The sequence below is a fragment of the Stenella coeruleoalba genome (genome assembly GCF_951394435.1).
Source record: "Stenella coeruleoalba genome assembly, chromosome: 4".
Taxonomy (NCBI): Eukaryota; Metazoa; Chordata; class Mammalia; order Artiodactyla; family Delphinidae; genus Stenella; species Stenella coeruleoalba.
Genome location: NC_137149.1, coordinates 119,068,621 through 119,091,402, shown reverse-complemented (window position 1 = coordinate 119,091,402; position 22,782 = coordinate 119,068,621). Strand labels below are relative to the sequence as shown.

The 22,782-nt window shown below is 35.9% G+C and overlaps 1 protein-coding gene across 12 annotated transcripts in view; it reads right to left on the bottom strand.

Annotated features, from left to right (window-relative positions):
• FBXW7 (F-box and WD repeat domain containing 7) overlaps nucleotides 1–22,782 on the bottom strand; it is a gene marked incomplete at its 5' end in the record, with an annotated part of 206,820 nt that overhangs the window by 98,888 nt on the left and 85,150 nt on the right. Inside the window, 2 exons of one of the 12 annotated variants that reach the window (XM_079920973.1) lie at nucleotides 20,286–20,384; nucleotides 20,996–21,130. The exons of the other annotated variants lie outside the window; for them this stretch is intronic. The remainder of the gene's footprint in view (nucleotides 1–20,285; nucleotides 20,385–20,995; nucleotides 21,131–22,782) is intronic. 12 annotated transcript variants of the gene reach the window in all.

Genomic DNA, 22,782 nt, shown 5'->3' with positions numbered 1-22,782 from the left:
AAAGCACATTTTTGCTTTTTATAATTCTAATTTTAAACTGTTTTTAGAGAAAACTTTTTGTATGATTTAGGACACTGTATCATATGAAACACAAACATCAACAAACAGAATCCTATATCCTAAAAAAAAAAATTATGTAAAATTTAAGGATGTTCTTTTATTTCTTCTTACCAGTATATAATGTCAGATATATCATATACATAACTTACATTTTTATCAATAATCAGTGAGACTGAAGTTGAAGTCAGTAAAACAAAATGTGACAGCTAATGTATTTTGACATTAAATTGTATGATTTCCTTGATGAGAATGGAAATGATTTAAGGTCAGGAATAATACTGACAAAAGAAAATGAAACTGAACAAATTGAAAATGTTCCTCACTTCACAGACAAAGCAATTGGGCTCAAAGAGAGTACGTATTTCTCAAGATTAGCTAGCTTAGAGCAAAGCAGGGACCAGAAATTGACATTCAACGGAGTTTTCTTTCATGTGCCTCAGTCTACATAACTACATATGATAAAGTCTTAAAAGAATATTATTCTCTAACACTGATATTGCCTTCTTCTCCAAAACCAGAATCCTACAATGCTCAAAAATTATTACTCTAAAATAAATACTCACTGAGCACTCAATATGCCTCAGGCACATATTAATTTTGTAGAAGATAATGTTTAGAAATGTTTCTTTACAAGTTAATCAGTGACTTTTAACCTGAACCCATAGCAAAATTAAATTTTACATTACAACTCTTTATGCATGTATTTAAACAAATCTAAAACGATGGTTTCAGTGAGAGGGAATGATGAAATGTTTATACCTAAAGTCTCTATAAATCACTACCCTTAATTAAACATAGTTCGTTTTCATTATTTTTTTTAATTTACGTATTTATTTTTGGCTGCATTGGGTCTTCGTTGCCGTGTACGGGCTTTCTCTAGTTGCAGCGAGTGGGGGTCACTCTTCCTTGCGGTGCACAGGCTTCTCATTGCGGTGGCTTCTCTTGTTGCGGAGCACGTGCTCTAGGCGCACGGGCTTCAATAGTTGCGGCATGCAGGCTCAGTAGTTGTGGCTCACGGGCTCTAGAGTGTAGGCTCAGTAGTTGTGGTGCACAGGCTTAGTTGCTCCACGGCATGTGCGATCTTCCCAGACCAGGGCTCGAACCCGTGTCCCCCGCACTGGCAAGCAGATTCTTAACCACTGCGCCACCAGGGAAGTCCCAGTCGACTCTCATTATTCACAGTAATTGTGTTCTATAAAGTTGCCACAAATACCAAACGAGTGTTCCTAAGGGAAATACACGGTTGAGTTCCTGCAAGCCGCTAGTCACGTTTTTGCCAACTGATCAATACATAATCTTTTTATATGTGTATTTCTATTTAAAGACATGTTATTTAATATATAGTTGATTAACATTGAACTCATGGTCAACAGTACTATAAATTCATGCCTGAAAGAAGCTTATCTAACATGTATGTTTTCCATCACAACACTAGGCAGTACCTCAAAACTGCTTGGGAATCATTTTGAACAGCAAAACCACAAACAATAAACACAAAAAGCTTTTAGTGAAAAATGTTTCAGTAAACAGACGATGAAAAGGACACTTGTGTAGAATATGAGAGCTGAAACAAGAAAGCAGAGTGTCACCTGGTTCAGACGGGAAAGTCCATGTCAGGTGACTCAAATTTTTTGCCACCCTGTGCATGTGAACATCCACAAATGACTGTGAAAGTACCACAAGTACTGATTTTTGGTGTTACAAATGAATTTTAGTGAGTAGGCAAATCCCATATTAAATAAAGCTGGACTTTGTATAAAGTAATGGCTGGAGAAAGAAAAGGGAAAAGGGGCACCACTTTTCCTTAGGTAAGTGGGGAGAACAGGCTTCTCCTGGCAGTGTGAAAGTCCAGAGAGGCCCAAACCTAAGGGTACCTAAAGGAAGAGACACCTACAGGCATCTCCATTCCAGGATGAAGGAGAAGTATTATAAGTATTATAATAAATTGCTCTTCAAAAAAATTCAATAATAAGGTTATTGAGATAAAAGAGAACTACTATGTGACTTTCCCCAAGTCCTAGAAAATACAGGGTAACTTTTAGTCATTATACCTGGTTACATTCGCAGCACTTCAGACCTAATTTCAGTGCCTTTTTTTGTTTAAGTTTCTCACAAACTTTTTAAATAGTTTCTTATGAACGTCGCTTCTCAAAAGACCTTTGATTATCCAAAATCATTTGAACAGCTTATTTTAGGTTGCCTAAAGGAGTTAAAGAGGGCATAGTATACATGTTAAAGTGAGCTCTGAAAGCCTATCTCAGAGTGAACCAGAATTGTGAGCCTCCAAAGATTACCAGGCAAAGATTAACCTTGAAATCATAGTAGACACTAATACTGGTTACACTAATGTACACGGGGTGACAAGCAAATTGTCAAAGCCTTCAAAGACTGTGCAATACTAACATTTTCAGAAGCCACTAGGCTTGGTCTACAAAGTCAGTTAAGAAGCTTTAAGATATAGATGGTAGGAAAATCAACCAAATTGTACTGATCATCGAGAAGGATAACTCAAAGCTGGGAATCACCTTCTATAAGCAGGTTAGGATTTTCAATGAATCCTAAAAGAACCTCACTAATCACCAGGATTCCTCTTCTGGACGCACCACTTAATAGTACTGCATATTATGAACTCTCTATATGACAAATTAATAATTTAGTATTAATCCCTATGTTCAAACTGATTAAAGGTAAGTATCTGGAACACATACTAAGTATCACTTACTTAGTATCACTTACTTAGATACTTAGTATCTGCTACTCAAAATCCACCAAGAGCTTCCCATCTCACTCACAATAAAGGTCATTTTTTTTTAAATGGTTGTATTTTAGGCCCTGTATAATCGACACACATCCCACCACTCTGAGCTCATATTCCACTCTTCTCTCTTTTTCACCTTGCTCCACTCTTTCTGTCCTTGTTCTTTCTGGAAGAGGAAAATACGCTGCTACCTCAGAGCCTTTGCACTGGATACACCTTCTATCTGAATGCTCTCCCTCATATATCTACATGGTTCTTCCCATTATTTCCTTCAGGACTCTTTTCAAACATCCTCTAAGAAATGCACTTTCCCTAATAATCTTATTTAAAATAATCACTCCCTTGCATCACATTATTCCCCTTTGCCCTGCTTTATTCTGCTCCAAGCACTGTATAAAAGCACTGCAATACTGTCTGTTTATATAGAGTGCCTACCTATCTATCTATCTATCCATGCATCCATCCATCCATCCATTCATTTCTTCATGTATTATCCGCCTCTTCCCACTAGAATTTAAGCTCCATAAGGAAAGAGACTTACCTTTTTCACCACTATCTTCAGCACCTACAAAAATGCTTGGCTCAGTCGGTCCTCAAAACATTTAGTGAGTAAATAATTATTACATCTTTTTAAAGCCAGTCGTGTGCTGAGAATTCTTTCCTCATCAAAGAAGAGCTACAAGCCAGGTCACAAAAAAGTACCAGATATTTTGAACACATTTTTTTAAGTTGTAGTCTGTACTGAACAAGTCACTTGTAGTACTCTTGAAACTCAGAGGGTATAAATCTAATATGTTAACATTTATTTATAAATTATCTTCCTCTAAGTCATAAAGATATTTTCCCTTTATCAAATTTCTTGTTATTTTCAGCACATGTTATAAAAAATGTGTGACTAAAAAGATGAATACTTCAAAAGCACATAATTTGTGGAGTAATTCTAGTTTCACATCTCCCATACTGCAGCTAACTGGGAAATCATTTATGCAGCTTAAGGTGAAAATCTTCCAGAGGCTGCAAAATTAGCTGAACAGATCCTTAGTACTGTAGATTAATAAAATCAACACAAAATGAACAATACGGGGCACATCATACAAGTATTCATACAACCAGCAATTATTCATTTGAAGTTTTATGGTTCTGAACTGAATATTTTAAATCCACATGCCTCATCAATCATGTATATCTTTACTAGAAAGGATGAAAAACACTATTTTTCAGTCCATATGTCAATACCTACTTTTTATGTTATTTAACTTACGTATACATATGTGTATGTAAGTTAAATAACATACCTATTTCTGGCCAAATTTAATTCCTCACTCCCGTTCACCTCCACTCCCTCTGCAATCTGGGTTTACTCCATTATAACTAAATTTTAAACTGGTTGCTAAATCCCACTGGATCTTTTACCATTTTTGTAAAAAATGTAAACTTTTGACATTACTAAACAAGCACTCCCCTCTTTACAATTCTCACATCCCTTAGTTTCCCTTGATATAATCCTTTTCTTAGTATTGTCCACCAGGCAGCACTATTGCTCTCCACTGACAGCTCCTTCCTTCTCTGCAGTTTCTTTGCAACCTGGGATTTTAACTACCACATAGAAGCTAATGACAACCAATTCTATTCTCTCTAGCCAAACTCCTCCACTGAGCCTATTAGTTTTATCAAGATATCCCACAGTTGCCCCAAATTCGTTATTTTAAAACGCAAATTCCTGTACACACACACACCCCCGAGTTTCTTCTTAGGTCCTCCTCCTATTTTCTCTACCTCGGTGAATGGAAGCATATTCTAGTCAGTTGCAGATTTAAGAAACCCAAATGGTTCTTCCTCTTCTACCTCCTTCTACTATCCCCTCCCCTCAACAATTCAGTCCTAAAGCCATTAAGTGGAGCCAGGCAAGTTAGGTGTACGTGTGGGAGGTGGTGGCAGTCCAGCAGAGGGGTCAGTCCAAGCAGTGGGAGGAGGGCTTCCCAGTATGTGGGGGAAGGTGGGAGGAAACAGCCTGACTATGAGCAAGGTGAGGAGTGATCCATACAGCAGAGAGACCCAGCAGGGCAAAGGCAGAGCAGAATGAGAAGTTCTACTTGGGTGGGCGTGTCGAACGTCAGCAGGGTAAGAAAGGCATCCACATGACAGGATGGCGTCAGAGCCCAAATGGGATATCGTGGGTGTGGTGGCCACAGTGGTGCCCTGCTCAGATATCCCTTCAACAGAACCTGCTATGAGGAGCAGAGCTGCCTGACAGCCCCCAGCTACCTCACCTTGGAATCCACAGTAACATTCACACCTGGCCATGCTTCCTCTAGACTTCTCCCAGCAGAAGCCTGAGCATGGTGGGAATGCTCCAATAGCCAACTCTGGATGGGGCTCCCTGCACATCAAATCTTGTCTTGACATCTGTTTCTCTGGGGACCTGAACTGACACAGAAGGTATTCACGTACCGGTGTCAAAAACACTCGGGATGAAATAAAACTGTTCTGGAAGACACTACAAAATGGTTAACTTCATTAAACAAAGGTCATTTCACTCCAGAGTATTTAAAGAACATCTCCTACTACATAAAGAAATCCAGTGGCTTAGCAGAGGAAAAATTCTCAACAGGGTATTTGAGCTGAAAGGGGTCCTTTTAAGACAACAGAGGAAGAGATTTTGTTGAATACTTTGAAGATGAAGAACGGCTGCAGATCTCACACTTGCTCTTCAGTCTCTAATGTTTTTGACTTCAAGGGACAAAATTCTTGGATTTAAAAGGAAAATACGCTTTTAGAAAACATCGTGTTACAAAAAAGAAATCCTAAAATGTTTCCACTGCTGCTCGGGCCCAAGTGAAGAAGTCATCAGCAAGTCTCAAGTCTTACTGGAAACCACCTAGTGAAGCTGAAGAACAAACTGAAACGATTTTCCTTCCCTTTCAAAAACAAGTGTTATCAATGAGCAGGTACTCTTTTTCTGAATCTTCTGATTGTGAGAATTTGACTTGAGAAAAAAGGAAGAAGCTGCAGTCTAATACATTCAAGATGAGTTTTATTGATCTGCCCAGACAAGTTTTGGATTTCTGCAAAGAAAAGAATATCCTGCTATCATAGGAAACAATGAACATTATGCTACAGTTTCCAACTTTTCACACATTTGAGCAATCTTTTACTTATTCAATGAACATCAAGAGTAAGCTAAAAAAATGGTCTCATTTCAGCTGAAAGAAAAATTTGTATGTGCTTGCTCATCCCATGTTTGACCCTGAATGGTATTTCTAAAGCAAAGAACAAGCACACAAGATAAATACAATTTTTACATTAAAAAGGTAAATTCACTGTAAGGAGGTAAATATAATTTTTAAGATTCAAAAACAACACTTTTATGTGTATATGAGCCTATAAAAGAAGTAATTTTCTAACTGCTTGGTCTATATTTGAGCCTGATCATGTCACTGAATAAGGAAATGTTTTTTCAGTCTTGTATAAAATTGTGTCTAGGCAATATTTTTATTCATATTGCTTTGGCTTATGATTTCAGTTGCTCTACTATTCGACACTGTCAATAAATTTTCATGCTGTAAATAACATTAATTAAAATTAATTTATAACCTTTATTTAAATTAAATCTGCTAAGCCTACATTAAGAAAAATTGAGTCCCATTTTGGTTTAAGTTAGTTACATGAAATTTATTATGTTTCTTATGAGTTTGCAAAATTTATGAAATGATAAAAGAGATTTTCTTTCTTTTCTTTTTTTTTTTTTTTTTTTGGCCGAGCCACGTGGCTTGTGGGATCTTAGTTCCCCGACCAGGGACTGAACCTGGGCTCTTGGCAGTGAAAGCACACAGTCCTAACCACTGGACCACCAGGGAATTCCCTAAAAGAGATTTATTTCAAGGAAAGTAAGTTAAGCTTAATTACCAGGGGGTTGTATTTTCCCCCAAGAAAAGGTGGCTAAAATGTTTAGTCTTAAATATTGGGGCGGAGAGGGGGACTGCTCTTGCACGTACCATATCTCATTTGGATCTCAAATAGTAAGAATTTGTGGTAAGGCCTATGTGGTCAAGGTTAAGAAGGTAAAGTTAAAAAAAGAAAAAACTGGAGTTTCCTCTATCTGCTCCATTAACTTGTATTGGAGCTGACATCCTTTGTGGGAAGGGGGAACCACACGAAAAGAAGAGGCTAATAAATTTGCCAGTATAAACATGTCCACAGAGAAAAAAAAGCATTCTGTACTCAAAAGAGCACTGACAATTATCAATGAATCATTATATCTACAACTTCTGATCAAGCGAATATACCATGAGCTGTAGATAAAATAATTTTTACGTAGGTTTCTCAAGATCAGAAAATTATTTTAAGTGTTTTCCCAGTGTAAGAGTGAGAAAGGCTGAAAGTGAAAATCAGTAATGGGACAAACTGAAATTATGTTTACTTAATAGGAAGCAGTGGGAGTAACACAGCATCCCTTCTGTTGTGATATTCCTGTCAATGATGCCTAACCTAATGAGGAAACAAGAGGAAACACAAATTAAGGGTCCCAGTTCAAAATGACTGGCCTGTAATCTTCAAAAGTGTTAAAGGAATGAAAATAAAAGATCAAGGGACTGTTCTGGATACATGATAATAAATGCAACTCATGATTTTGAATGGAATCTTGTCCTTATACGAGATATTATTTGAACAACAATGGGGTCTGAGGAATAAACAATCTAATATACCAGTGCCAATGTCCTGATTTTAATGGTTATACTGTGATTATGCAGAAGAATGTCCTTGTTTATAAGAAATGCATACTCAAGTGTTTGGGAGTGATGGTGCATCATTTTGGCAACTTATCAAATGGTTCTGGGGCAAAATAAGTTCTTAGCACTGTACTTGGAACTTTTCTGAAATAAGGGGGTAAAAGGAGAAATCTGGATGTCATTCTGGTTCCTATCATTTGTTACAAACTACCCTTGCCTATCCCCACACTTCTGTCACCCACTCACATCATAAGTTCTCCTAAGTCCACTACAACCAGTCCCACTTTTCTAGTACTGTTTAATAAGCGCATGCCATCTGCCTCTTGCCCAAACTACTTGAATAACATCCCTAGTAATCTCCCTATCTTTTGTCTCCTGCCCCTCTCATCTACCCTCTATACTGCTGCCAGAACAGGAAATGTCAACAACTCAGTGGCAGCTTTTAAACTTTTTACATGTTGAACCCTTTGCTCAAATGAGAGCAAAATATTAAAAAGGTGAAGAGAGAGCTTGTGAGAGCAGGGGAGAAGAGAGAATTAGCAACCCTCGAGTGACTCTGCAAAACTTCTGAAAACTACCATTCTGTAGGATAAATCTAAAATCCTAAGCACAGTACTTAAGACATACCCAATCTGGTCTCACCTCTATCCATCTTCAATACACACTGCTTTGCCTTTATATTCAATCACTTTTCTCATAGACTGTAAACAAAAAAGCTTAGTGATTATAGATTTTTAAAACAAAAATGTAAGTGTCCATCTTAAGTTGTTACCAGATATTTCTATTTCTTTGTGGTAGTTCAAGAAGTCTACTGAACTGAAGTCTACTGAAAAAAACCTTATGACTGAGCAAACAACCTTCCTAGAAGTCTTTTAGGTAGAGTGGTGCTGTCATCATGGCTTGGAGCAAGAGGGGTGTCGAGTTTGGATATGAAAGCTGAAACCTGGGTAAGTAAGGTAAATAATCACAGAATTCAGTCATGTAGTAATTCAGTCATTCACCATTCAAACATTAAATAGGTCAAAAAATTGGGTGAAAGACAAACAGTTGACTAAAAGAAGATATAAAGGGTTGATAAACACATGAAAAGGTGCTCAATAACATCAGCCATCAAGGAGATGCAAATTAAAACCACAATGCAGAAGATCTTCTCATCCACAAGAATTACTAAAATTAAAAGAGACCAAGCACCACCATATGTTGCTGAAAATAGGAAACAACTGAAACTCTCATATTTGGCTACTGGACTATAAAATGGTACCACCACTGTAGAAAACCACTTGGCAGTTTCTTACAAACACACACTTATGCGGTGAGCTAGCATATACACTCCTAGGTACCTACCCAAGAGAAATGTCCATAAAAAAGGCTGGTACAAGAAGGTTTATAGCAGCTTTATTCAGAATAGCCAAAACTGGAAACAACTCAAATATTCATCAACAGAAGAATGGATTAATTGAATTGTATTCATGTGATGGAATAGTACACAGAAATAAAAAAGAATGCACTTCTGATACATGCAACAACATGGATGGCAAAAACAGTACACTGAATGAAAGAAGTCAGACACAAAAAAGCAACATTATGTGATTCTGTTTATATGATGTTTGCAAATACACAGAACTAATCTACAGTGAGAGTAATCAGAACAGTAGTTGCCTAAGTGTGGACTGAATGGAATGGAGCATGAGAGAAATTTGGTGCGGGTGGGGGTGACAGAAATACTCTGTATATTGATTGAGGTGTTGGTTATGGTTACATAAGTGCATACATTGGTCAAAACTCATCTGTACCTTCACTTTACATAAAAGCACCTCAATGAAAAATGTGTAATTAACTGAAGACAATGCAAAAACTTCTCTGCCTTCCTTGACTCTCCCATCGTGCTGAAGACTGTTACATGCTGAAGAAGGCTTAGGTCTTCTTTGCTCTGGGCCCATAGATGAAGAGTCAGCAACACATGGTTCACTGTGAAACATTCTGTAGCAAGCAGACAGAATTTGGAATGAAGAATACAATAGGGACACATAAGCAACCGTACTTAGAAGAAGCAACATCTGAAGCCACTACCTAAAGAGCCAGTGATCACAGGACCAAAGAAAGCCAGAATCTGCTTAATTTCAGAAATAACTCAGCATCTTTAAGGAAAGCCTCAATACCATCACAATGAGCAACTACTGACTTGAACAAATCCTGGAACTCTGGCCTCTACTCTGCCTCACTATCATTTTACAAGGTTTTGCACTTCAGAAAAAGCACACCACTGTAATATAGAAAATGTATTGTCTATAGAAAACCAGTGAGTCTGTTTTTTAAATAGGGTTCCTATCTTGGTGAGCATAATTTTAGCTTGGCAACTATAGAAAAACAACAAGCGGAAAAAAATGTCGTCTTATTATTTGCTTTTTAAATCTAGGAATCCTATTCTCATTTGCTATTGCTTGATCCCCCCCATGCCTGGATCCCTAGGAAGTGTCAGTCAGTATGTGTGCAATTAGAACTCAGGTAACTCCTGCCTAGATTTCTTTTCTTGCTCTCTGAGGCAAAACAATGACCTCATTTAGATGAATATGCCAGAAAATCACTATTCACATGTAGACTCTCAGAAACAACCACTCCATCTTCCTCTTCAAATTCTTGGCAGGAAGGTTGAGTGGACATATTGGGGGAAGATAGTGCGTGACTGCACTGCACACAACGTGCCTTCAGAAAATGTGTATTTGAACTGAAAAAGAGAAAAGATTTAAACTCTAACATGCGCCAGGCACTGGGGATACAATGCTGACCAAAGACATAAACCCTGCATCCAAAAAGTAGAGTGCAATCGCTATAAAGATATTATTTTTTAAAAATTATGAGACAAACATCTACCCTAGTTAGACCTTTGTAAGATATATGGACAAAAAAACTTCTAAAAGTTATATAATTATAGTAGAAACCAGGTAAAATAAACTTCATTCTAGCCCAGTTTCATCAGTGCCCACCAATGTCTACAGTAACTGAAAAAGAAAAAAAAAAAAGGTAAAAACCATCACCACCACTAAGAAAATAACATGTAAAATACTAATTCTAATAGCAAGAAACAATTATAATCCACTCAAAACTATTCTTTCTTTTTAGTAAAGACTACGAGCTATTATTTTTTAAATAGTAAGAAATATGATCTTCTGACAAAGACGTTTTCTATTTATGTAGAAATAAAGCAACACTGTCATAATGATTAAATCAGTAAACTAGATCCCTTATGTAATGATCTGTTATTTTTCAGACAAGAAATTTTAAAAATTTTTCAGGTTATAGAACAGTATTTCTGGACAAACCTAACAAGGCAGTAGTTGTACAACACTCTCAAACTTCCAAACACCCTCAATTTCAGTACAAACAATGCTGTGTTGTACACTCAATCTAAAACTAAGAGGAAGCATTGTGGGTTGGTCACAACTTGAATTCCTTATCACAATGAGGACGGCCTAAGGATTTTACCACTAAACTCAGCCATTCAAATAACTGGAAAGACAATAACGGTGGTCGCTGCTCTCCAAAACTACTGATTTTCAGATTTGTTGGAAGGAATATTTCTTAGAACTTCCAAGTTTCTGGATAGGATTCCTTCATTCTGAAGTTACTCCTCTCCCCTAGACAAAAGTAGAAGGTTAAGTCAAAAGAATAATAATAATAATAATTAATTGAAAGCCATAAAATAGGCCTTTGTTTTTCTACTGCAGCAATTCGATTCCTCCGGATATAGAAACCAAAATATTAGTAGGGAATCTTATAGGTTAAGAAGACTGTTTTTATATTCAAATTAGTAAAGATACTTCCAATGCATTAATGTAATCAACAAACATTTACAGAGTGTCCACTAGGGACCAACACGATGCTAGGTACAGCACATTCATTTAATCTACAACCCTGAGATCATTACTTCCATTTTACAAAACAGGAAACAGCCTCGGATTAAGGTCACTTGCCCAAAGATTTACAGTTAGTAAGATTTAGTAACATGTTTGAAACTCAGATATGTCTGAGCCATGGTTTATGTTCATTCCATTAGACCAACCTGTCTTCCAACATGGCATAATAAAAATCTGAAGCACCAAGAAAAACAATGGGCACAGGTGACAGTAACATGACACCACTACAACTATCTCTTTCATATAAAAGCCCCTTAAGATAGGGCCCACTCTGCTTTCTCAGACCCCTAAACATCACCTTTCTCCCAATCAGAGTCAGGGACAGTGGGCTGGGGATCCATTTGGTCAAAGCCAAATTGATAGGGAAACAGCTGCATAAAATTGAGGTTATAAATCCCAGTGGTCAAGAGCCCATGTTCAGTAGTAGATGACAATACAGATTCTAGTTCTACCACTACCTAGCTATGTAAACTTGGATATATCACTCAACACCTTTAAATCTCAGTTACCTCATCTGCAAAAGGAAATTTAAAATGGCACCTCTATATCACAAGATTATTGTGAGGATTAGAGAGATAATACATGTAAAATGTTTAAAGATGTGTCTGACACATAGTGAGTACTTAATATGTTATTAGCTATTAAACAACCTTCTGTTACCAATTTTAAAAACACTTTAAAATAGGTTACCTCAGGGACTTTCCTGGTGGGCGCAGTGGTTAAGACTCCGCGCTCCCAATGCAGGGGGCCCAGTTTCAATCCCTGGTCAGGGAACTAGATCCCACATGCATGCCACAACAAAGATCTCACAGGCCACAACTAAGGAGCCCACGTGCTGCAACTAAGACCCAGCACAACCAAATAAATAAATAAAAATTTAAAAATATATATTTAAAATAGGTTACCTCATCATGAGTTAAATATGACACAGAAGAAAGGAGATTAGCAGTCATTAAAGACATCTAATTCAAACCTTAACTCAATTTGGGTACTACTTACAAGGTCAGAGTAACTACCTTCCAAACCCAAATATACCAAATATTCACGGAGAGTGTGTGGAGAAAAGAGAACTACTGTACACTACTGGTGGGAATGCAAACTTGTATAGCCACTATGGAAAACAGTATAGATGTTCCTCAAAAGGTTAGAAATAGAAGTACCATATGATCCAGCAACCACTTCTGGGTATATATCCAAAGGAAATGGAAACAGGATACTGAAGAGATATCTGCACTCCCATGATCACTGCAGCATTATTCACCATAGCTAAGATATGGAATCAACCTATCTTTCCCCTTTTCTTTCCCCCTGGTAACCACTAGTGTGTTCTCTACATCTGTGAGTCTGTTTCTGTTTTGTTATATTCATTCGTTTTATTTTTTAGATTCCACATATAATTGATAACATACAGTATTTGTGTTTCTCTGTCTTATTTCACTAAGCATAATACCCTCTAGGCCCATCTGTGATGTTGCAAATGGCAGAATTTCATTCCTTTTTATGGCTGAGTAATATTCCATTGTGTATATGTATATACACCTTCTTTATCCACTCATCTGTTTATAGACACTTAGGTTGCTTCCATATCTTGGCAGTTGCAAATAATGCTGCTATGAACATTGGGGTGCGTGTACCTGTTCGAATTAGTGTTTTTGTTTTTTTCGTATATATACCCAGGAGTGGAATTGCTGGGTCATATGGTAGTTCCACTTTTAGTTTTTTGAGGAACCTCCATATTATTTCCATAGTGGCTGCACCAGTTTACATTCCCACCAACAGTGTACTAGGGTTCCCTTTTCTATATGTCCTTGACAACGTTTCATTATTCACAGACTTTTGATGATGGCCATTCTGACATATGAGAGCTGATATTTCATTGTGGTTTTGATTTGCATTTCTGGTGATTAACGATGTTGAGCATTTTTTATGTGTCTGTTAGCCATCTGTATGTCTTCTTTGGAAAAATGTCTATTCAGATCTTCTGCCCATTTTCTAATCAGATTTTTTTTATATTCATGGATATACATTCTTATAACTACCACACAGCTCAATACTTAGAAGTTTGCCAACTATCCCAGAAGTGCCTCCAAGTGCCCTGACTCAATCATAGCCCCTTCCCTTCCTTTAAGTAACTCCTTTCCTCTAAGTTGCTCTTGCAGAAATCACTTCCTTTTATTTATGATTCTCTCACTGAAGTATGTCTCCCTAGATACTGTTTTTCAATCTTGACCATTAAAAAAAAAAACGGTTGATGTTTCTTTTAAGTCTATTTCAATCTACAGATTTATTTTCTATACCTTTCTTAAAATTTATCTGTTTGATCTGTTTTTCATAGTCTGGATTTGACTAATTGCATACACGTGATACAGTTCAACACATTTATCCGTCCTTTGTATTTCCTCATTCAAACTGGCAGCTGGATCCAGAGGCTTTATTAGGCTTGGTTTGGTCCCTCTGTCACAGCGTGGTGAGTTATTTCATTAGGAGTCACCTAGCGTCTGGTGTCCTTCCTTTCATGATGTTAGCAGCTGTTGATATTCGGTGTCTCCATCCATTAATTTATTGGAGGCTGCAAAATGTTAGTATTATAACTAACATAGTTATAATAATTGAATCACATAGTGATTCAATATTTTTATACATTATACTCCATTTAAAGTTGTTATAAAATAATGGTTACATTTCTCTATGCTATACAATGTATCATTGTTATTTATTTTATACATAGTAGTAGGGATAGGAGATTAAGAGATACAAACTACTATTAAAACATAATCATACAGACACTCTTTTGAGGTGTATGTGCTACTTCTCTTTCCTACCATTTTAAACAAAGTTTAATCAAGAAATTACAATGAATTACCAAGTATGTGATAGGAAATGAAGCAGATACATGACACATAAAAACCAACAATCTTGCCCTAAGATAGCCTGAAACCTAGCTGGAGATACAAGTAAGTACTACTTTGTATTACCAATAACTTGGTTTTCTGTTATGCTCTGGATATGTAATAGAAGTTCCAAGGAGGAAGAAATCTTACGTGGCCAGAAACATGACACAGCTCTGCACATGAAAGACACTAGATAAATACTAAAGGCAGAACAAATGAACAAAAAGAATTGGTGAAGTTGTACATATACAGAGAATTAAGTAGGGTCCTCAACAACTAGCAACACAAAATTTGCTCCTCACCGAAAAAGAGCCCTAAAATCTGAATACACACCTGAAATATTTCATAGATTCTAAAAGGCACATTTTTTTCATATCTCAGCTTCTCTGAAATTGATGGCATGCCATAGTTTAAATAAGCAGCATTTTTCCTTTTCTAATAGTTAAAATAATTGTGTACCTCAAGCTTCATAGATTTGATCAAATATATCAATTGATTCTAATATTGTATGTTAACATGATTTCAAAATTAATCACTTACTACATGCAAATTTGGATATGTAATTATAATTTTTATTATGAGTAACAGTTCAAAAATTTAATGAAAGCCAGACATGGTGCAATGTCAAATCCTATGAGTTCTGATTCTTAAAATTTCAAAACATAAAAGAACATAATAACAACCACTACAAACTCATATAACACATCCTCCATAAAACCTACAGCATGCGTATCCTCTAACATTACTGCAAATGGTATTGTGAGGTAAATAACTGCAGATAATGTACACAAATCTCAGTTACAGAAATATAGGAAGATATTCCTTCTTTTTTATACTAAAAGGTAGCAAGCTTGGGAAAAGAAAATAATCTTTGTTGCTGTATTTTTATCTATAAATAGAAGAATAAAATAATGACCATATTAAAGAATAGAAATTTTACTGAGAAACAAATAGAAAGGGGTTAATTTCATATTAACCAAATTAATTTCATATTCATTTATAAATTACTCCAAAGGAAAACTTGTATGATCAACATAATGCATTAGTATAAAATAAGTAAACTGGTATATTTTATTTTGACTGGGGGAAGATGCCATGTTTTTTAAAAAAGTAAACAATGAATTTGCCAATGCCTGTCTATTATTGTGTAACTAGGGAAACAGTTTACAGTCTACTGGAAAAGTGCAAACAGGCATGAATAAAACTGCTGACACAACCTTAAGTACAGCATCCTTCACTTCAAAGCAGTACTAGTCTAATTAGAACAGGAACTTACATAAAGTAAAGAGCTTCCCTACCAATCTTTTACCATTATCAGCATCAATATCTGAATAGAAAAGAATATGAATTAGTGAGACACTAATCAACTAAGGGAAGAATAAACCTTAAATCAGTAGGAGAATCTCATGTATGCACCCAAATGTATGTATATGTGTACATACAGGAATTAGGATAGGATAGGAATTAAGATAGCAATTATAGTAGTCAGTGAATCTGACTTTTGCTACCTGCCCCTTTGCTTGCCGAGGGGTAACCTTGGGCAAGTCACTTAATCTTTGCAGTCTCCAATGTCAGCATTAGAAAAGGAAGTAACATTTGTTATCTGCTATATGCCAATCACTGTGCTAGATGTTTTATGTACATTCTGTCTTAATCTTCAAAAGAATCCTACCAGATAATTAGTATTATCCTCACACAACCAAAACTCAGTCACCTAAATTTGATTCATTCCGACAAATCAGCCTAACTCCAAAGCCCCTTTCCTTTACTACATGGTAATATATAAATATAAACATGAATGTGCACAAATATAGTTCAATACATGAATGATGACAAAGCAATGGGACAACTAGAGGCTACTATTTTTCTACAAAACACGTTTCTGTAGTGAGAATTACTTCATTCATTCATCATTAAGGGATGAGGTCAGAATAATGTAAAAGTCACATTGGCCCAGAAAAAATATTCTCCAGCATAGTAATGTTTTAAAGCCATCAGGGACAAGCTTCCTCACAGAGAGAGCCTTAGCAATATATGATGACCTTAAGGAAAAAAAAACTAAAAATTTTGTAGAAGAGGCCAAGCAGAGGCTGGTTAATGGTCAAGAACTGCTAGGATTTCCACAATGTTAAATTATCTGGCCAAGCTGTGAGTACAGATAAATAATCCATGAAAATACCTTTCCCATGTTTCCTTTTTCTTAAGAAAAGGGGGGTTGGGGGTAGGGAGGACTACTAAAGGAGGCTACATCCTGGATCAGAATATTGAATTTGGACAATTTATCTTAAACAGAATTGAATGCCCTCATGGACCTACATTTCAAAGGAGAAGACTAACTGATGTTGGGTACAAATGTTTAGCTATATTAATATTTTTATTAGAACCGTTATCAGTAAGGCAACTTGTTTTGCCTTATTATAAAGGTCAAATCTAAGACCTAGTATGTAAAGAAGACATGAAAAACCTAGGCATGTAAAGAAGAAATATTTTAAATTATCTATAATCTCATCATCCAGAGATAATCACTTTATAAATTTGTTGTATTTGCTTCCAGTCTCCCTCACTACAATGTGCAACTAATACATATTTTCAAAATTGATGTCATGGTAGGTTAAACTCCATGAAAATGTCGATATTAAACCACTAGGCCTACAAAAATGGCAATTTCATACGGTTCAACCTAACACCATACATGCACTACATGTGTATGGACATATAAAATTTGATATGCATGTGAATCACCTGAGTGGACTGTTTAAAAATGAAAATCCCTGGACCCAATTCTAGTGATTCTGTCAGTGGGTTCTGATGTGTATTTGTGCATTCAACTACCATCCTGAATGATACAGATATAAGTGATCTCTGAACCGCACTTTGAGAAACATTACTGCAAACATAGTACAAATGCTTTAAATGAATGATTATTGCAACAATGAGAAGTATATTCCAAAAAGCTGAGTAAGAAGGGAATATATCACTTTCTTCTCATTCAAGACACAAAAATTAAGTAATCATATAATGTCTTCAGACAAAAACTTGGCTTCATCTCTGCAGTCACTGCTTAATTGAAAGTGCAAATACTTTAAAAGTATATTAAAGTACAGTATTTTACCACAATTAAAAAATATATTTTTTTAAGTATAAGTTTTAATATTGGCTCTGCTATTTCCTAGCTGTGTGATTTAACGTAAGTTATGTAACCTCTCAGAGCCTCAGTTTCCTCATTTTTAAAAATGACAGTAAGAACACCTATCTCATAAATGGCATAATTAATGTAGAAGTGCTTAGGATAGCATCTGGTCCAAGTTAAGGGTCCAATAAATCTTTGTTATAATTATTATGACACGATCATCATGGTGAATGCACCTAATTCAATCAAGCCACAAATGACTTTGCCCAGGCAAAAAAGAGGACTGTGTTCAGCTTATCTGATAGGCCCTATATGGAAAAAGCAGTAGCAACATAAAGGCTGCCTTTAAAAAAAAATGCTGACTAAAAAATATGCCAGGTGTGGAAACAAACTCTTTAACAACATTATCTTTGTTAGAGAGCATAGGAAAAAATGGCAGCTCCAGAATTTAATCCCAAACTTGTTCTTTTATTTATTATCTAGAATAATTATCCTATTTAGAGAATACTGGATATCAACAAGACAAGTGTTCTTAAGCAAAAACATGTGCCTCTCTGCCCTCCAGCCCCAAAACAGGAAAAATGAAAGGAGACATTTCAATATCACCTAGAACCTGGTTCTTTAAGAAATTTCATCCTTCCTCCTAACTTTAACATGCTTCCAGGTCAAGTATTACCATACCTCACAGTGGTAAGAGTCAACTCATTTCTTTTTAATGCACATTTTAGAAGCATGCTTAAGGAACCCTGAAAATGTTCATATACAAATTGATCAAGGTCATCAAGTACAACATATTAGTGGCAGAGTGTGATTAAATCCAGGTCTTTTAATGCTTGATTTAGAGCTCTTAAGAAAAAGCAGTTCCACTAGGGCTAGGACTTCACAGAGTGTTGAATTACAGGTCACAATATCTCCTATCTTTTATAACCAATTTTTTAAAAAAGTAGTCAACACTTCTGATATTCACTTCCTTTCCTCCTATTTGCCCGCCCCACTGCAAAAAAGCTTTCACCAATCCAGTGAAACTTACTAGTAATTTATTGGTAATCCACCACTTAACATTTCAATATATATGAAATTTCAACACATCCTTGACCAAATCTCTTATGGTATTAACATCCTTATGTTCATGTTATCAGTGTTCATAGAGGGTTTTTTTGGGGGGTGGGGGTGGGGGTGGGCGGGGGGTTAATAAACTTGTTACCAATTGAATAATAAAAGATTTCAAATACTAGTGTTTAAATTATATTAGTCTTCCATAATTAAAGTTTTAAGTATCTGAATTTAGGATAAAGTATAGAATGATATTGGAAATGTTTGCATCTTTCAAGAAACACAAAGGCCTCAAATACTACGGGCAAGTATTTAAGTACATCACAAAGAGAAGCTGTCCTCACTTGGAGGTTTGACTATCATATACAATGGCAATTTTATGCCCAATTGCTTCTATAGCAAATTATTAACATTAATTAATGTAAATGTTTTAGATGTGGTTGAAAGAAATAGCACCTCTATTGTGGCAAGAAAATAAATATGATTTAAGAATGTAAATTAGGGAAGGACAGAGAATTCAGTATTTTTATGTATCAGGCTGTGTACAAAACACTTCACATGTTAGATAGTTAGAGAGGTAAAGGAGTTGGTGAGGAATGTAAAGAGGGGAGATAATTTTCTTTCCTAATGCAAAGCCCTAAGCAGAACTTCAAAGTGGGCAAAATCTTGGGCACCTGAGTCTGATGGTCCTTTACATAACACTAGTTCTATTCTGTTTTAAGCTTTGGTCTTATACTTCTATATTTATAATCAACTATTTGTTTAAAATGCATAAAGGAAAGATGAAAGCAAAGATTATTAAAATATAATCACTGAAAATTCATAATCTTGGATATTAAATTTTTAATATCCAATTTTTAAATTTTTAAATTGCTATACCCTTAAACACTACTCTAAAATAGCTACTATGTTTTCATCAACATTCCTTAGAATTGGTTCAACTCAGAGTTCCTAAATGTTGTTATATCTATGAGACCACTAAGAAAGCAAAAGACCAAAGAAGGATACAAAACAACTCTTAATACAACTCCTCACTAGTACAAGAATTTACCATAATCCCATTATCATAATTATAGCTAGATGAAATTGATGAAATTTACAAATGTGAGAAATATTCTGTTTCATTTAGATGACATAGGACAGTTAACATAAATTGTTATATTTTAGAGATGTGCTCTCATGTTCAACACCAAAGTATGTTGATACACATGTTGATGCTAAACTAGGAGCAGGGAGCAGAGATTATATTCAAGACTACTAGTACCAATGAACTTTTTACGAACTGATGGATGAAATAACACATAATCTCTAAAATTTCATGGGGGCATTCAATTACCTGTAAAATTACTGAGGTTACCCATAACTTACAGCAAAGAAAACAAAAAAGAGAAACTTACTATTCTAATTTTAAAAATACATGCTGCTGCTTTAAGTGGCCAGCAGCCTCACAGCAACTCGGGGCTGCAATCACAACATCCATTAGAGTCCTCCACAGCTCAGAGCAGGCAAGCAAGTGGTTGTCAGTGCAGCTAGTAAATCACCTGATCCTATTACAAAATCAATTACTGCAGTGCATTTCCATTGCTACACAATCTGATGATGACAAAATGATACTGGATAGCTACTGCAAGGTCAAGAAAACTGCTCAGAACATCTTTAATTGATCTTTTATTTTTAATCATTTGGTCTTAGTTATAATGCATCCATTTTAATTGTATATTTTTATTTGAAATAAATCTATGTAGTTACCTTTGGTTGCCTGGGACACTCGATGGATAATCTCTGCAACTGGTCTGATGTATGGCTACCAGGGAACAGGTCGGAGCAGCAGGTCGAACGGCTCAACCTCTTCATTAAAGAAGAAATAACGCTGCAGCCACAGCCACACATTGACTTGCTCATTTAACTTAAAAAATCAGAGAATTTAACTTAAAAAATCAGAACTGGTAATGTCCCATGTATACTCAAAATTGGCTAACTGCCTCATTCTGCAGCTCTCTGGCTGAAAGAAACACTGTTAAAAAAGAATAAAACAACAGCTTCCACAGAAGATACCAGCCACAAACTCATTGCCAAGAAAAACTCGATATTAAAAGCAGAAGTCTCCCGGCTACTCTTTAGAAAGAAGGTAGGGTGCTTTAATATTTTAAACTGTTTTATATTAAAGCCCAAGTACTGAATAAAGGAGCAAACTCAAGATAATGTACCCCCAAATTATACTAACCACTCTTTCTGTCCTCCATCAGTTTAGATCTGCTTGCCTACTCCTCCGGCTCAGCCTATCCAACCTGTTCCCTCTGTAAATGCACACTGTCTCAACAACCAACAGGAATGAGCCCCACCCCTCCCTGTCCCCATACACTCTGTTCAAGAACCGCTCAATATCTGGAAAAGAACTGCTGCTGCATTGCTTTGAGAAACAACAGGGAGCAAATTACTGGACGGATTCTTTAACTTACCAATCAGAACTGCTGACCCGTTATGACTCTACGATTCAAGAAGCCAGCCAAACTCTCACAGTAAGAATAATCAACTGATTTTACTTCTTTATTACAGATTAATTTATAGGATTGTTTTCAATCTTGTTATTCAATCTAAAATACAAAAACATAGGCATAACTATTTTTTTAAACAAAATTTAGACAGTAGCTAGTAAAAATCTTTGAGTATTGCTGGAAGAGGGCAGGACGGTGGTTGATAGGCAAAGTAAAAACTTCCTTCTGAATACTGTACTTAAACTTGAGAAATATGGAGCAATACAATTCTATAGCAAAACCAGTGGTGTTGATAATGACAGAATAACTAAGAAAGAGAATCCAAGGAGACCCCTGCTATCATAAATGTAAGAAGAGTTTAAAATGAGAAGGAAAGGGCATGTGACTACATAGATAGGTATTGACAGTAAGTGAAAAGCCACCAAAAACCTGGTTGTTTTGATACTGAATCTTCTCCTACCTGGTTACCTGCATCTCATTAAAAAGATTCAAAAACCACAAACCACCCTGAAAACATAAACAACAGTATTAATTATGTTAGCCATACTCTAGTATCTTTTGCCAATAATGTATAAAGATATATATATGTATGTATACCATGTAATTATAATCCACAGGACAAGAGAGGGTCACAGTAATACAAATACTTTATAGTCTTCCCAAATAATCAGACTTCAAACAACTGTAACTTAATGAACATTCACAGATCCACGATTATCAGTCTGTTAACAGCACCATTTTTGAGGAAGATAGTCTAAAAACTAAAAAGAAATACCTTGTATTAAAATGTGTATTTTAAAAACTTCCTGTTTTCTGTGGCATTGAAAGGTTATTTGTGTATATCTCATGTTCAATTTCTTCTTTGGTTTAAATCTAAAAAGAACCAGTATTGCCTCTTCCTTCACCTTGCGCTGCCCTTTTGATATTCATGTTAAACTTAAATCAATTTCCAGAATATCTAAAAACAGGCATGCACTTCACATTGCATTTTTAAAAATCCGCTTGTAGATAAAGGCTACGGAAACAAACAAGCAAAATAATGCAGTAACCTTTTACTCGCCTGCTGGAGGTACTGTCTGCTGCATAGAATTTTAAATCCTCATCTGCAGAGGCAATTGAGCTGGTATTGCCAAGTACTCTGCTTTTCCTGTGCTGCTGCTACCCAGCTATTCATCGAAAGAGCAAATTACCATGGAAAATGTGAAGTACTGTAAGTTTAAGTTTCTTACATGATTTAACAAAAGAACTTCTAAAATCTAGCTATAGCTTGCTCCATCACATTTTCAGAGGCTTGTCAGACACGTTGGAGAAAAAGATCTTATTGCTGCTAATGCACTCCTCCTAGCAAATGTGCGAGATTGGGAAGCTTAGAGAGGTAATGAAAAAATTAGTACATCATCCGAACGTAAGGACAATGTACTGAGCATTAAAACCTCATGCAATTTATATTGTCAACAAATATATAGCATGCCCATAATAATATGAGGTTTTTATTAGCTTTATAATTAACACAGCCTTTAAATAAATCATTGTGTCTAATATTACAGACAAGCATCAATAACAATCCTCACCAAATGCTGTTAGTGAAAGTAAGTTATTTTACTAGCTACTCAGCATCAATGTTGTTTCTAAACAAAATCATGAAATAAAAGATGCAAAAGTATAGATTACTACTTGTGAAATAACTTGATGTGTAGTGCTTCGTTTCCCTCATTCCCCATCAATACCCTCTGGATCTTACACTAGTTATA